General features: G+C 49.3%; 1 protein-coding gene across 5 annotated transcripts in view; it reads left to right on the top strand.

Annotated features, from left to right (window-relative positions):
* Positions 1 to 2,617: 2,617 nt before the first annotated feature.
* The window catches only part of LOC137542280 (E3 ubiquitin-protein ligase TRIM39-like), a 34,335-nt gene continuing 22,450 nt past the window's right edge, over positions 2,618 to 14,502 (top strand). Inside the window, exons 1-3 of one of the 5 annotated variants that reach the window (XM_068264089.1) lie at positions 2,618 to 2,853; positions 12,533 to 12,635; positions 12,760 to 12,858. The gene's annotated coding sequence lies outside the window, so the exon portion shown is untranslated. Of the gene's footprint in view, positions 2,854 to 2,919; positions 2,947 to 12,532; positions 12,636 to 12,759; positions 12,859 to 14,502 lie in introns of those variants that run through there. The other 4 variants (XM_068264097.1, XM_068264081.1, XM_068264116.1 and 1 more) reach the window with 4 other exon arrangements.

Below are 14,502 nucleotides of genomic sequence, written 5' to 3'. Positions count from 1 at the left end.
ATTACACTCACTCGTGTGCCTGCATTACTTAGTGAAGGGACAGCTGCTGCAGACTCTCATAGGGAAAGATTAGTTAGGCTCTTGTAGGCTTGTTAGCTGGCTCCTGGCTGATTGTTATTGCTAAAATAGCACCTCACAACAGCTCTTTTGAGAGCTAATGTTCTCCTGATGTGTTTTTTTATTTGTGTTGCCCACTGACACACTGCATATATACAGCCCTATCTGTTGCAGTAACTGTCTGGTAACTGCTCACTGCTGCCTGGTAGCTGCTCGCTGCCGCCTGGTAACTGCTCACTGCCGCCTGGTAACTGCTCACTGCCGCCTGGTAACTGCTCACTGCCGCCTGTCTGGTAACTGCTCACTACCGCCTGCCTGGTAACTGCTCACTGCCGCCTGCCTGGTAACTGCTCGCTGCCGCCTGGTAACTGCTCGCTGCCGCCTGGTAACTTCTCACTGCCGCCTGGTAACTGCTCGCTGCCGCCTGGTAACTGCTCGCTGCCGCCTGGTAACTGCTCGCTGCCGCCTGGTAACTGCTCGCTGCCGCCTGGTAACTGCTCGCTGCCGCCTGGTAGCTGCTCGCTGCTGCCTGGTAACTGCTCACTGCCGCCTGGTATCTGCTCACTGCCGCCTGCTTGGTAACTGCTCACTGCCGCCTGCTTGGTAACTGCTCACTGCAGCCTGCCTGGTAACTGCTCACTACCGCCTGCCTGGTAACTGCTCACTGCCGCCTGCCTGGTAACTGCTCGCTGCCGCCTGCCTGGTAACTGCTCGCTGCCGCCTGCCTGGTAACTGCTCGCTGCCGCCTGGTAACTGCTCGCTGCCGCCTGGTAACTGCTCGCTGCCGCCTGGTAACTGCTCGCTGCCGCCTGGTAGCTGCTCGCTGCCGCCTGGTAACTGCTCGCTGCCGCCTGGTAACTGCTCGCTGCCGCCTGGTAACTGCTCACTGCTGCCTGGTAACTGCTCGCTGCTGCCTGTCTGATAACTTCTCACTTCTGCCTGGTAACTGCTCACTGCTGCCTGGTAACTGCTCGCTGCCGCCTGGTAACTGCTCACTGCTGCCTGGTAACTGCTCGCTGCTGCCTGGTAACTGCTCACTGCCGCCTGCTTGGTAACTGCTCACTGCCGCCTGCCTGGTAACTGCTCACTACCGCCTGCCTGGTAACTGCTCACTGCCGCCTGCCTGGTAACTGCTCGCTGCCGCCTGGTAACTGCTCGCTGCCGCCTGGTAGCTGCTCGCTGCCGCCTGGTAGCTGCTCACTGCTGCCTGGTAACTGCTCACTGCTGCCTGGTAACTGCTTGCTGAACTCAGCTCAACTGCCCCTGTAAAAGATGCCTAAGACTAGAAGGTATTTGCGATTCTTCAGGTTGGAGTGAGGCTATGATGTCTCCCACAATGCATCACTGCTGAATAAATATGCAAATCATCTTTTTGATGTCCCTGCAAGCTAGCCACACCCCCAGAACCGCTGGAATGCAATGATGTGTCAGCTTGTTAAAGGGGCACTATGGAAAAAAAATTTAAAATTTAAAATCTGTGCAAACATAAACAAATAAAAAGTATCTTTTTCCAGAGTAAAATGAGCCATAAATTACTTTTCTCCTATGTTACTGTCACTTACAGTAGGAAGTAGAAATCTGATAGAAGTGACAGGTTTTGGACTAGTCCATCGCTTCATAGGGGATTCTCAGCATGGCTTTTATTCTTTATAAAGATGTTCCCTAAAAAGGATTTAAACAATGATGCTGGGCGGCTTCCCTGCTCGCTACACAGTTTTTTGGCAGTTGGCCGGAGCAACTGCCATTCACTAAGGCCTAGTGCACACCGGAGCGTTTCCGCTGCGGTTTGCGATCTGCTTGCGGGTGCGGATCCGCTAGGGTAATGTATTTCAATGGGCTGGTGCACACCAGAGCGGGAGGCGTTTTGCAGAAACGCATACTCCCGGGCTGCTGCAGATTTTGGATTGCGGATGCGTTTCTGCCTCAATGTTAAGTATAGGAAAAGCGCAAACCGCTCTGAAAAACGGCACTTCAGAGCGGTTTGCCAGGCGTTTTTGTTACAGTAGCTGTTCAGTAACAGCTTTACTGTAACAATACATGAAATCTACTATACCAAAACCGCTACACAAAACCGCAAAACGCTAGCTGAAACGCTGCAGAAAAATAAGAAAAAGCGTTTCAAAATCTGCTAGCATTTTGCGGATCTGCTAGCGGTTTTTGGTGTGCACTAGGCCTAAGTGCTTTTGAAAATAAATAAATCCCTGAGAATCCCCCATGAAGAGATGGCCTAATCCAAAACCCCTTCACGTCTGTCAGATTTCTACTACCTACTTTAAGTGACAGCAACATAGGAGAAAAGTAATTTATGGCTCATTTGACTCTGAAAAAAATGTACTGCTTATTTGTATGTTTGCACAAATTTTTAATTTTACAATTTTTCGCCATAGTGCCCCTTTAATATTACACAGCCACAGTAATCCAACATGCATACAGACTGTTTGCTTTGCATAGCATTTTAGTAAGAGTCTTTTGGTCCTTTGCTGCCCCTTACACGCTCCTGGGAGTTCTGGTTCACCATGAGCTGGCTGGGTGCTCTGTAACTCTGCGTAGTTTTGTCAGACGGTTTGTTCAGTAGCAGGGAAATGATGCAATGTCTGCTATACTGGAGGGGCTGCTGTGTGTGGATTCCGGCTGTGAGGGAGGAGGCTTGCCTTATCTGTGACCTCAGCCTGCACTTCTATTTGTGGCGGAAGCCTGTCAGGGCTGCTGGAGGGAGAGGAGGCCCCTTATAGTGACAGAGGGACAGAAGAGAGCAGAGAGGAGGAGATCCGCGGGGCATTGCAGGGGTGATCGCTGGTGAGTTGCTCCGTGCCCCCCTCATGCAGGCCTGTAGGTGCTCCGTGTCCCCCTCATGCAGGCCTGTAGATGTTCCGTGTCCACCTCATGCAGGTCTGTAGATGCTCCGTGTCCCCCTCATGCAGGCCTGTAGATGTTCCGTGTCCCCCTCATGCAGGCATGTAGATGCTCTGTGTCCCCCTCATGCAGGCCTGTAGATGTTCTGTGTCCCCCTCATGCAGGCCTGTAGATGTTCCGTGTCCCCCTCATGCAGGCCTGTAGATGCTTCGTGTCCCCCTCATGCAGGCCTGTAGATGTTCCGTGCCCCCCTCATGCAGGCCTGTAGATGTTCCGTGTCCCCCTCATGCAGGCCTGTAGATGCTCCGTGTCCCCCTCATGCAGGCCTGTAGGTGCTCCGTGTCCCCCTCATGCAGGCCTGTAGATGTTCCGTGTCCCCCTCATGCAGGCCTGTAGATGCTCCGTGTCCCCCTCATGCAGGCCTGTAGATGCTCATGTTCCCCTCATGCAGGCCTGTAGATGTTCCGTGCCCCCCTCATGCAGGCCTGTAGATGTTCCGTGTCCCCCTCATGCAGGCCTGTAGTTGCTCCGTGCCCCCCTCATGCAGGCCTGTAGATGCTCTGTGTCCCCCTCATGCAGGCCTGTAGATATTCCGTGTCCCCCTCATGCAGGCCTGTAGATGTTCTGTGTCCCCCTCATGCAGGCCTGTAGATGTTCCGTGTCCCCCTCATGCAGGCCTGTAGATGCTCCGTGTCCCCCTCATGCAGGCCTGTAGGTGCTCCGTGTCCCCCTCATGCAGGCCTGTAGATGTTCCGTGTCCCCCTCATGCAGGTCTGTAGATGCTCCGTGTCCCCCTCATGCAGGCCTATAGATGCTCTGTGTCCCCCTCATGCAGGCCTGTAGATGTTCCGTGTCCCCCTCATGCAGGCCTGTAGATGTTCTGTGTCCCCCTCATGCAGGCCTGTAGATGTTCCGTGTCCCCCTCATGCAGGCCTGTAGATGCTCCGTGTCCCCCTCATGCAGGCCTGTAGGTGCTCCGTGTCCCCCTCATGCAGGCCTGTAGATGTTCCGTGTCCCCCTCATGCAGGCCTGTAGATGCTCCGTGTCCCCCTCATGCAGGCCTGTAGATGCTCGTGTTCCCCTCATGCAGGCCTGTAGATGTTCCGTGCCCCCCTTATGCAGGCCTGTAGATGTTCCGTGTCCCCCTCATGCAGGCCTGTAGATGCTCCGTGTCCCCCTTATGCAGGCCTGTAGATGTTCCGTGTCCCCCTCATGCAGGCCTGTAGTTGCTCCGTGCCCCCCTCATGCAGGTCTGTAGATGCTCTGTGTCCCCCTCATGCAGGCCTGTAGTTGCTCCGTGCCCCCCTCATGCAGGTCTGTAGATGCTCTGTGTCCCCCTCATGCAGGCCTGTAGATGCTCTGTGTCCCCCTCATGCAGGCCTGTAGATGCTCTGTGTCCCCCTCATGCAGGCCTGTAGATGTTCCGTGTTCCCCTCATGCAGGCCTGTAGATGTTCCGTGTCCCCCTCATGCAGGCCTGTAGTTGCTCCGTGCCCCCCTCATGCAGGCCTGTAGATGTTCCGTGTTCCCCTCATGCAGGCCTGTAGATGTTCCGTGCCCCCCTCATGCAGGCCTGTAGATGCTCCGTGTCCCCCTCATGCAGGCCTGTAGATGTTCCGTGTCCCCCTCATGCAGGCCTGTAGTTGCTCCGTGCCCCCCTCATGCAGGTCTGTAGATGCTCTGTGTCCCCCTCCTGCAGGCCTGTAGATGCTCTGTGTCCCCCTCATGCAGGCCTGTAGATGCTCTGTGTCCCCCTCATGCAGGCCTGTAGATGCTCTGTGTCCCCCTCATGCAGGCCTGTAGATGCTCTGTGTCCCCCTCATGCAGGCCTGTAGATGCTCTGTGTTCCCCTCATGCAGGCCTGTAGATGTTCTGTGTCCCCCTCATGCAGGCCTGTAGATGTTCCGTGTCCCCCTCATGCAGGCCTGTAGTTGCTCCGTGCCCCCCTCATGCAGGTCTGTAGATGCTCTGTGTCCCCTCATGCAGGCCTGTAGATGCTCTGTGTCCCCCTCATGCAGGCCTGTAGATGCTCTGTGTTCCCCTCATGCAGGCCTGTAGATGCTCTGTGTTCCCCTCATGCAGGCCTGTAGATGCTCTGTGTCCCCCTCATGCAGGCCTGTAGATGTTCTGTGTCCCCCTCATGCAGGCCTGTAGATGTTCCGTGTCCCCCTCATGCAGGCCTGTAGATGCTCCGTGTCCCCCTCATGCAGGCCTGTAGATGTTCCGTGTTCCCCTCATGCAGGCCTGTAGATGTTCCGTGTCCCCCTCATGCAGGCCTGTAGTTGCTCCGTGCCCCCCTCATGCAGGCCTGTAGATGTTCCGTGTTCCCCTCATGCAGGCCTGTAGATGTTCCGTGTCCCCCTCATGCAGGCCTGTAGTTGCTCCGTGCCCCCCTCATGCAGGCCTGTAGATGTTCCGTGTTCCCCTCATGCAGGCCTGTAGATGTTCCGTGCCCCCCTCATGCAGGCCTGTAGATGCTCCGTGTCCCCCTCATGCAGGCCTGTAGATGTTCCGTGTCCCCCTCATGCAGGCCTGTAGTTGCTCCGTGCCCCCCTCATGCAGGTCTGTAGATGCTCTGTGTCCCCCTCCTGCAGGCCTGTAGATGCTCTGTGTCCCCCTCATGCAGGCCTGTAGATGCTCTGTGTCCCCCTCATGCAGGCCTGTAGATGCTCTGTGTCCCCCTCATGCAGGCCTGTAGATGTTCCGTGTCCCCCTCGTGCAGGTCTGTAGATGCTCTGTGTCCCCCTCGTGCCCCTCATGTAGGCCTGTAGTTGCTCCGTGTCCCCCTCATGCAGGCCTGTAGATGCTCTGTGTCCCCCTCATGCAGGCCTGTAGATGTTCTGTGTCCCCCTCATGCAGGCCTGTAGATGCTCTGTGTCCCCCTCATGCAGGCCTGTAGATGCTCTGTGTCCCCCTCATGCAGGTCTGTAGATGCTCTGTGTCCCCCTCATGCAGGCCTGTAGATGCTCTGTGTCCCCCTCATGCAGGCCTGTAGATGCTCCGTGTCCCCCTCATGCAGGCCTGTAGATGTTCCGTGTTCCCCTCATGCAGGCCTGTAGATGTTCCGTGTCCCCCTCATGCAGGCCTGTAGTTGCTCCGTGCCCCCCTCATGCAGGTCTGTAGATGTTCTGTGTCCCCCTCATGCAGGCCTGTAGATGCTCTGTGTCCCCCTCATGCAGGCCTGTAGATGCTCCGTGCCCCCCTCATGCAGGTCTGTAGATGCTCCGTGTCCCCCTCATGCAGGCCTGTAGATGCTCCATGTCCCCCTCATGCAGGCCTGTAGATGCTCTGTGTCCCCCTCATGCAGGCCTGTAGATGCTCTGTGTCCCCCTCATGCAGGCCTGTAGATGTTCTGTGTCCCCCTCATGCAGGCCTGTAGATGCTCTGTGTCCCCCTCATGCAGGCCTGTAGATGCTCTGTGTCCCCCTCATGCAGGCCTGTAGATGCTCTGTGTCCCCCTCATGCAGGCCTGTAGATGCTCTGTGTTCCCCTCATGCAGGCCTGTAGATGTTCCGTGTCCCCCTCGTGCAGGTCTGTAGATGCTCTGTGTCCCCCTCGTGCCCCTCATGTAGGCCTGTAGTTGCTCCGTGTCCCCCTCATGCAGGCCTGAAGATGTTCTGTGTTCCCCTCATGCAGGCCTGTAGATGTTCTGTGTCCCCCTCATGCAGGTCTGTAGAGGTTCTGTGTCCCCCTCATGCAGGCCTGTAGTTGCTCCGTGTCCCCCTCATGCAGGCCTGTAGATGCTCTGTGTCCCCCTCATGCAGGCCTGTAGATGTTCTGTGTCCCCCTCATGCAGGCCTGTAGATGCTCTGTGTCCCCCTCATGCAGGCCTGTAGATGCTCTGTGTCCCCCTCATGCAGGCCTGTAGATGCTCCGTGTCTCCCTCATGCTGGTCTGTAGATGCTCCGTGTCCCTCTCATGCTGGCCTGTAGATGCTCCATGTCCCCCTCATGCAGGCCTGTAGTTGCTCCGTGCCCCCCTCATGCAGGCCTGTAGATGTTCTGTGCCCCCCCTATGCAGGCCTGTAGATGCTCCGTGTCCCCCTCATGCAGGCCTGTAGATGCTCCGTGTCCCCCTCATGCAGGCCTCTAGATGCTCCGTGTCCCCCTCATGCAGGCCTGTAGATGTTCTGTGTCCTCCTCATGCAGGCCTGTAGATGCTCCGTGTCCCCCTCATGCAGGCCTGTAGATGTTCTGTGTCCCCCTCATGCAGGCCTGTAGATGTTCCGTGTCCCCCTCATGCAGGCCTGTAGATGTTCTGTGTCCCCCTCATGCAGGCCTGTAGATGCTCCGTGTCCCCCTCATGCAGGCCTGTAGATGCTCCGTGTCCCCCTCATGCAGGCCTGTAGATGCTCCGTGTCCCCCTCATGCAGGCCTGTAGATGCTCCGTGTCCCCCTCATGCAGGCCTGTAGATGTTCCGTGTCCCCCTCATGCAGGCCTGTAGATGCTCCGTGTCCCCCTCATGCAGGCCTGTAGATGTTCTGTGTCCCCCTCATGCAGGTCTGTAGATGCTCCGTGTCCCCCTCATGCAGGTCTGTAGATGTTCTGTGTCCCCCTCATGCAGGTATGTAGATGCTCCGTGTCCCCCTCATGCAGGCCTGTAGATGCTCCGTGCCCCCCTCATGCAGGCCTGTAGTTGCTCCGTGCCCCCCTCATGCAGGCCTGTAGATGCTCCATGTCCCCCTCATGCAGGCCTGTAGATGCTCCATGTCCCCCTCATGCAGGCCTGTAGATGTTCTGTGTCCCCCTCATGCAGGTCTGTAGATGTTCTGTGTCCCCCTCATGCAGGCCTGTAGATGTTCTGTGCCCCCCTCATGCAGGCCTGTAGATGCTCTGTGTCCCCCTCATGCAGGCCTGTAGATGTTCTGTGTCCCCCTCATGCAGGCCTGTAGATGCTCTGTGTCCCCCTCATGCAGGCCTGTAGATGCTCTGTATCCCCCTCATGCAGGCCTGTAGATGCTCCAGGTCCCCCTCATGCAGGCCTGTAGATGCTCCATGTCCCCCTCATGCAGGCCTGTAGATGTTCTGTGTCCCCCTCATGCAGGTCTGTAGATGTTCTGTGTCCCCCTCATGCAGGCCTGTAGATGTTCTGTGCCCCCCTCATGCAGGCCTGTAGATGTTCTGTGTCCCCCTAATGCAGGTCTGTAGATGCTCCGTTTCCCCCTCATGCAGGCCTGTAGATGTTCTGTGTCCCCCTAATGCAGGTCTGTAGATGCTCCGTGTCCCCCTCATGCAGGCCTGTAGATGCTCCGTGTCCCCCTCATGCAGGCCTGTAGATGCTCCGTGCCCCCCTCATGCAGGCCTGTAGATGCTCCGTGCCCCCCTCATGCAGGCCTGTAGATGCTCCGTGTCCCCCTCATGCAGGCCTGTAGATGCTCCGTGTCCCCCTCATGCAGGCCTGTAGATGCTCCGTGTCCCCCTCATGCAGGCCTGTAGATGCTCCGTGTCCCCCTCATGCAGGCCTGTAGTTGCTCCGTGCCCCCCTCATGCAGGCCTGTAGTTGCTCCGTGCCCCCCTCATGCAGGCCTGTAGATGCATGAGGGATGGACATCTGGTTGTTTGCCAGCCGTACACACGCCCAACTGTCTGCCAACAGACCAAGTTTGAAGGATATTTGGGCAGATTGTTGGGACGTGTGTATGAGCCTTTAGGCTAGCTGACTGCATGAAAGTCAGCTAAACTTGCTGCTTGTGGCTTCTGAAGTGTTGATTGGGACAAGGAACCAGTCTATTTACTTTTGGAAGCATACGCAGGTCTTGTCTCCATAAGTTTGCCGTACAGTTCTCCCCCTGTGCTGTCTGGGAGAGCTGTATGATGCAGATTGGAAGTGAAGCCAACAGCTGCAGAAGTGCTGATTAAGGGCTCCATTCATTCTCAGGTCTAGGCTGAACTTCTCGGCCTCCAGTCTCTGTACCATATGCTGCCCCCTCCCTCCCCCCCTGCCTGTCTGCCACAGCTTCCTACACACATTATATGGCTGCTAATACTTCTGCTAACAGGAGCTCCAGCGAGAGGTCTGCAGCAAGAGGTGCACACAATGTACACAGCAGCAGGGTTGCTCAAATCAGAATTCGGGTGAAACCTGGATAGTTGTTATCCGGATTTCACCTTGTTAATGACAATCACCTGTGCGGGGTCGGTGGGGTCGGCGGGGGGGGGGGGTCAATCTTACCTCTCTGACGTCTTCATCGTCCGTCCCTCGGCGCCTCCCACGATGCGCTCCACGCGGCGGTCACGTGATTACAAACACTTCCTCCTTCCAGGTTGAAGGAGGAAGTATTTGTACTCACGTAACGCGCGTGGACTGCATCGTGGGAGGTGCCGAGGGACGGACGAAGAAGACGTCAGAGAGATAAGATTGACCCCTCCGCCGACCCCGCACAGGTGATTGTCATTAACAGGGTGAAATCCGGATAACAACTATCCAGGTTTCACCCGAATTCGGATTTTAGCAACCTTGCACAGCAGATCCACTTGCATTATGTGTGCTCTTATTTCAAGCGGCCGGAGCTCTGCATTCTGGCTATCTCACAGATCGCATGGGGCACAAAGGGTTAAAGCGGCTCAGGAGGGGGGACCCCACATCATTTTTTTAAATTTCCCACACTCTGAACATATTATAGATATACACTCACCTAAATGATTATTATAAACACCGTACTAATACGGTGTTTGACCCCCTTTTGCCTTAACTCCTGTTTCAACAGGAAGTAGCATGAGACACTTAGAGATGGACCTCTGCGGTGGATGGAAGTATGTGCTCCTGCCAGCCGCCTGCTGCCGCTGATTGATGCTGGAAGGGGAGCGCTGAGGGGAGAGTCCGAGGTGATGGAGGGGGGGGGGGGTGAAGTGTCCCCCCTCCCCGCCGATTTGCGGCCATGCTCTCTCCTCATGTTGCAACCTCCCCTGCCCCACAAAATATCACTGAGCGGGCCCCGTAGGGGGGGGGGGGGGGGGGGCGGTGATTTCTAGTTACGCCCCTACAGCAGACTTCTTCTCTGCCACTCTGATCAATGTCCCCCAGCACTGCGAGCTCTGTGAGTGCCGATGCTGCTACTTCAGCTCGGGGTAATGTGAATACCTCAGATAACACTTAGCCCTTGAGGGGGCAGTATATACAAAAATAATTAAAAAAACATGTTTGCAGAATTGCATAAGTTTTAACAGCAATCAAGATGTTAAAGATGTTAAATAGCATAATGATTTTACCATTATTAAGGAAAAAACAAAAACCAATAAAGTATGTAAGATGTTAACGGAGTTGCAAAATAACACCATCTAGTGGTTTGTTTAAAAATTACTTCAAAGTCTAAATTAGGAATATAGCTTGAAACTTGAGCACACACATATCTAGAGCTTCACTGCCATCTAGTGGTGGAAATATTACACGCATACAAATACACTAAGAACATGAGAATTGGATTATAAAAAACAAAAGATTGCTTTCTTAAAACAGAAAGTATTTACAGTAATTCAGGTTGGAGTGAGCTCCGAGATTTCTCCCACAATGCATCACTGCAGAAATATGCAACTTATCCATTGTTGTCCCTGCAAGCTAGCCACACCTCCAGATCCACTGGAATGCAATGATGTGATTTAGCTTGTTAATATTACAGAGCCACAATAATCCAACATGCATACAGACTGTTTCAGACTGGTTGGTCTTCATCAGTGCATGGCATGGATTAATGTGGCTCTATGGGGTAGGACTTTAATCACCCACAGGTATAGAGTACCCAGCCAGCTCATGGTGACCCAGAATTAAGGGTCTGTTGTAGCTCCTGGGAGTCCTGGGTCACCATGAGCTGGCTGGGTACTCTATACCTCTGAATTATAAAAAAAAAAATGTGTAATAGGGAAATGTATTAGTATGTGTGTATTATTCATGCAAGTGTGCAAAGTGCACACAAAAATAAATATAAAAATATAAATAAATATATAAAAATACAAATATAGGAGAAAAAATTGAAAAAATATTGTGCAATAAATTCAAATAGTGTACACATCTTGTATTACAATAACAATACATATGAATAATAAATATGTATTGTGCAAATGTGCAAATCTGGGTTCATGATTGGTGAATCAAGTGTCCATGTAATTGTACAGGTCTTGAATCCTTAGTGGTGAACTACGTGTCCACTGAAGTCTATTTGATATAATACAATATAACATAATATGATCACGCAAACATGTGTAATGAGTGAAATTATTTACCAACTAAAAATGTATAATTTAATTAAAAAAAAAATGTGAAAAGTTATTTTGATAAATAAAAGTGCTACAGCGCTAACAGTAAAGTGCAAGCTCAATACATACACACTTAAAGAGACACTGAAGCGCGAGAAAAAAATGTATGATATAATGATTTGTATGTGTAGTACAGCTAAGAAATAAAACATTAGGAGCAGAAACATAAGTCTATTATTGTTTCCAGTACAGGAAGAGTTAAGAAACTCCAGTTGTTATCTATGCAAAAGAGTTTCTCTGAGCACCACAACTTTCAAAGTCGCAGAGAGCTCTGTCTTCTGAAGCTTATCTCAACTGTCTGTAAATGTATTTTCTTTTTCTCTGCAGAGAAGGGTTCAAATGTTCACTGGCATACTTTCTAAAATCATTTAGAATTCTGAGTGTAATATGTAAACTGCAAATATTAGAGAATGATGCAATGTTATAAAAAAAAAAAAAAGCTCGTTATAAAAAACACTATATACCTGAAAATAAAAATGAGAATATTTTCTTTGCTACTAATGTTCTAGTAATTATCCGTACTACACAACCAATTCATTATATCATAATAATTTTTTTCCGCTTCAGTGACTCTTTAAAGAGACACTGAAGCGAGAAATAAAAAAAAAAAAATAAAAAATAAAAAAAGTCTAATGTTGTTTCCAGTACAGGAAGAGTTAAGAAACTCCAGTTGTTATCTATGCAAAAAAGCTATTGAGTTCCACAACTTTCAAAGTCACAGAGAGCTCTGTCTTCTGAAGCTTGTTATCTCAACTGTCAGTGATTGTATCTTTTTATCTGCTGAGAAGGGGTTCAAAAGTTCACTAGCCTGCTGTGTAAAATTATTTAGAATGCTGAGTAGTGTGTAAACTGCAAATATTAAAGAATGATGCAGTGATATATATATATATATATATATATATATATATATATATATATGTATATATATATATATATATATATATATATATATATGTATATATATATATATATATATATATATATATGTATATATATATATATATATAGATATATATATATATATATATATATATATATATATATATATATAGATATATATATATATATATATATATATATATATATATATATATGTATGTATATATAGATATATATATATATAGATATATATATATATATAGATATATATATATATATAGATATATATATATATATAGATATATATATAGATATATATATATATATATATATATATATATATATATATATATATATATATATATATATACACAAAAAAAAAACAACTATATAACTGAAAATAAAAATGTGAATTTTTTTTTTTGCTACTAATGTTCTAGTAATTATCCGTACTACACAACCAATTCATTATATATATATTTTTTTCACTTCAGTGACTCTTTAAGTGAAGATGTTAATCATCTCACCAACAATAATGACATTTGCTGAACTTACAACAGCAGATATTAGATCCCTGAGTAGAAGACACCAATACAGGTCAGCACCATCCTCATAACCAATTCACCACATTATGATGCATGAATTCTGTATACTGACGATTCCCACATATATTTCAATCCAAGGATGTATAATAATTTCTGTAAAAATATTTATATGACAGGATTACATATGATAACATGAGGATATGGAGAACTAGAAGGAGGAATATGCAATAAATGACTGAGGAAGAAAACATCCAAAACTGTATTCTGCATTTAAGGCAAGTGCTCTGTAAAAAACGTATCCACCTCATTTCGGCTCAAAAGTTTGGTAATAATATTGCCACCACGAACCCCTTCTTCTTCTTCGATCTCCCCATCTCCATGATTTCTTTATTGTATACTAATTGTGATTGATTGTGGAGACAACGACTTACCTGTGCATGTGACGTTTTTTAATTGGTTTTAACATTTTGGGATATGTTCCTTAATAGTTATTTGATTTATTTCAAGTGCTTCTGGTGGCTTTATTCTGAAATGTATTGTGCCTAGATGGATACTTGTCTTGTATAATAACAATGCACAAAAGTGGTAACAGCTCAACTCCTTTTGAACCAAAGGAGTGGACCTGATGGGAAACTGCTTATAGTGAAAAATAATGCATTCACACCTCTACCACCAGAGGGAGCCCCAGTGACAAGCTCGTCATATAAATACTTCTTAAAACAGAAGGAATTTACTAGAGGTGGGGGACGAATCCACAAAAACTTCCAGTTTTTTGGAATGAACGCCATAGATCGGTCTTTGACGCACCCAATTTGTTTAGCGGATGGTGTCGGCAATGTGTTGATTTGGCGCAGGCACTTCAACAAGCACTTCCGCAAGGTTACAGAGCAGACGTTGTCAGCAGCTTTGTGGTTGGTCCAGACATGGACTTCCGGATGTTTGTGGGCTTGGCTGTAATGCAATTGGCTGTAGTGAAAGTCCAATATGCTGATGCACACGTCAGTCCAGCCTCCTCTAGACTGACAGAGCTGACTTTGTTGGTGGTTATTCTTATTATTATTGATTTATAAAGCACCAACATATTCAGTGGTGCTGTACAAAGTGAGAAAGTAACATGGGGTACATAATACAGACAATGGTATACACCAATATACAAGATAATGGATTATACAGACAATGGTGTACACCAATATACTGTACAAGATAATGGATTATACAGACAATGGTATACACCAATATACTAGACACTGGATTGGTGACAGAATACAAAATCGATACAAAATACAGAATTGGTAATGACAATGATAAAAGTAACATGAGGAATAAATTGTTTCCAAGATACAAAAGGGGACAGAGCCCTGCCCTTGTGAGCTTACAATCTAAAGGAATGGGGGGGGGGGGGGGACAAGAGGTGCAATAGTATAAAATAAAAAAACCTAGAGGCAGTGTGTTTTTAGGTTACCTAGTAGGATTACAGCTTGCCCTTAGGACAAAGGGGAAGTGGCCTTGCTTATGCTTGTCGGAAAATGTGAGTTTTGAGAGAGCGTTTAAAGGTAACAAAGGTTGGAGAGTGACGGATGTGTTGTGGGAGGGCATTCCAGAGGAGGGGTGAAGCACATGCAATATCTTGTAAACGTGAATGTGAGGAGGTGATTCTAGAGGAGGACAACAGAAGATCATGTGCAGATCTGAGATTGCAATTGGGTTGGAATCTGGAAACTAGTAAAGATGTACCGGGGTCAGAGATTGTGGAGAGCTTTGTAGGTTGGGGTTAGGAGTTTGAACTGGATCCTCTGGGTAATTGGCAGCCAGTGAAGAGCTTGGCAGAGAGGAGCAGCAGAGGAAGAGCGAGAGGAGAGATGAATGAGACGAGCAGCTGAGTTCAGTACAGATTGGAGGGGGGGCCAGTCTGTTAGTTG

This window comes from Hyperolius riggenbachi, chromosome 2 (assembly GCF_040937935.1).
Source record: "Hyperolius riggenbachi isolate aHypRig1 chromosome 2, aHypRig1.pri, whole genome shotgun sequence".
NCBI classification, from domain to species: domain Eukaryota; kingdom Metazoa; phylum Chordata; class Amphibia; order Anura; family Hyperoliidae; genus Hyperolius; species Hyperolius riggenbachi.
Note: the sequence above shows the minus strand (reverse complement) of the source record. Positions and strands in the feature narration are given on the sequence as shown.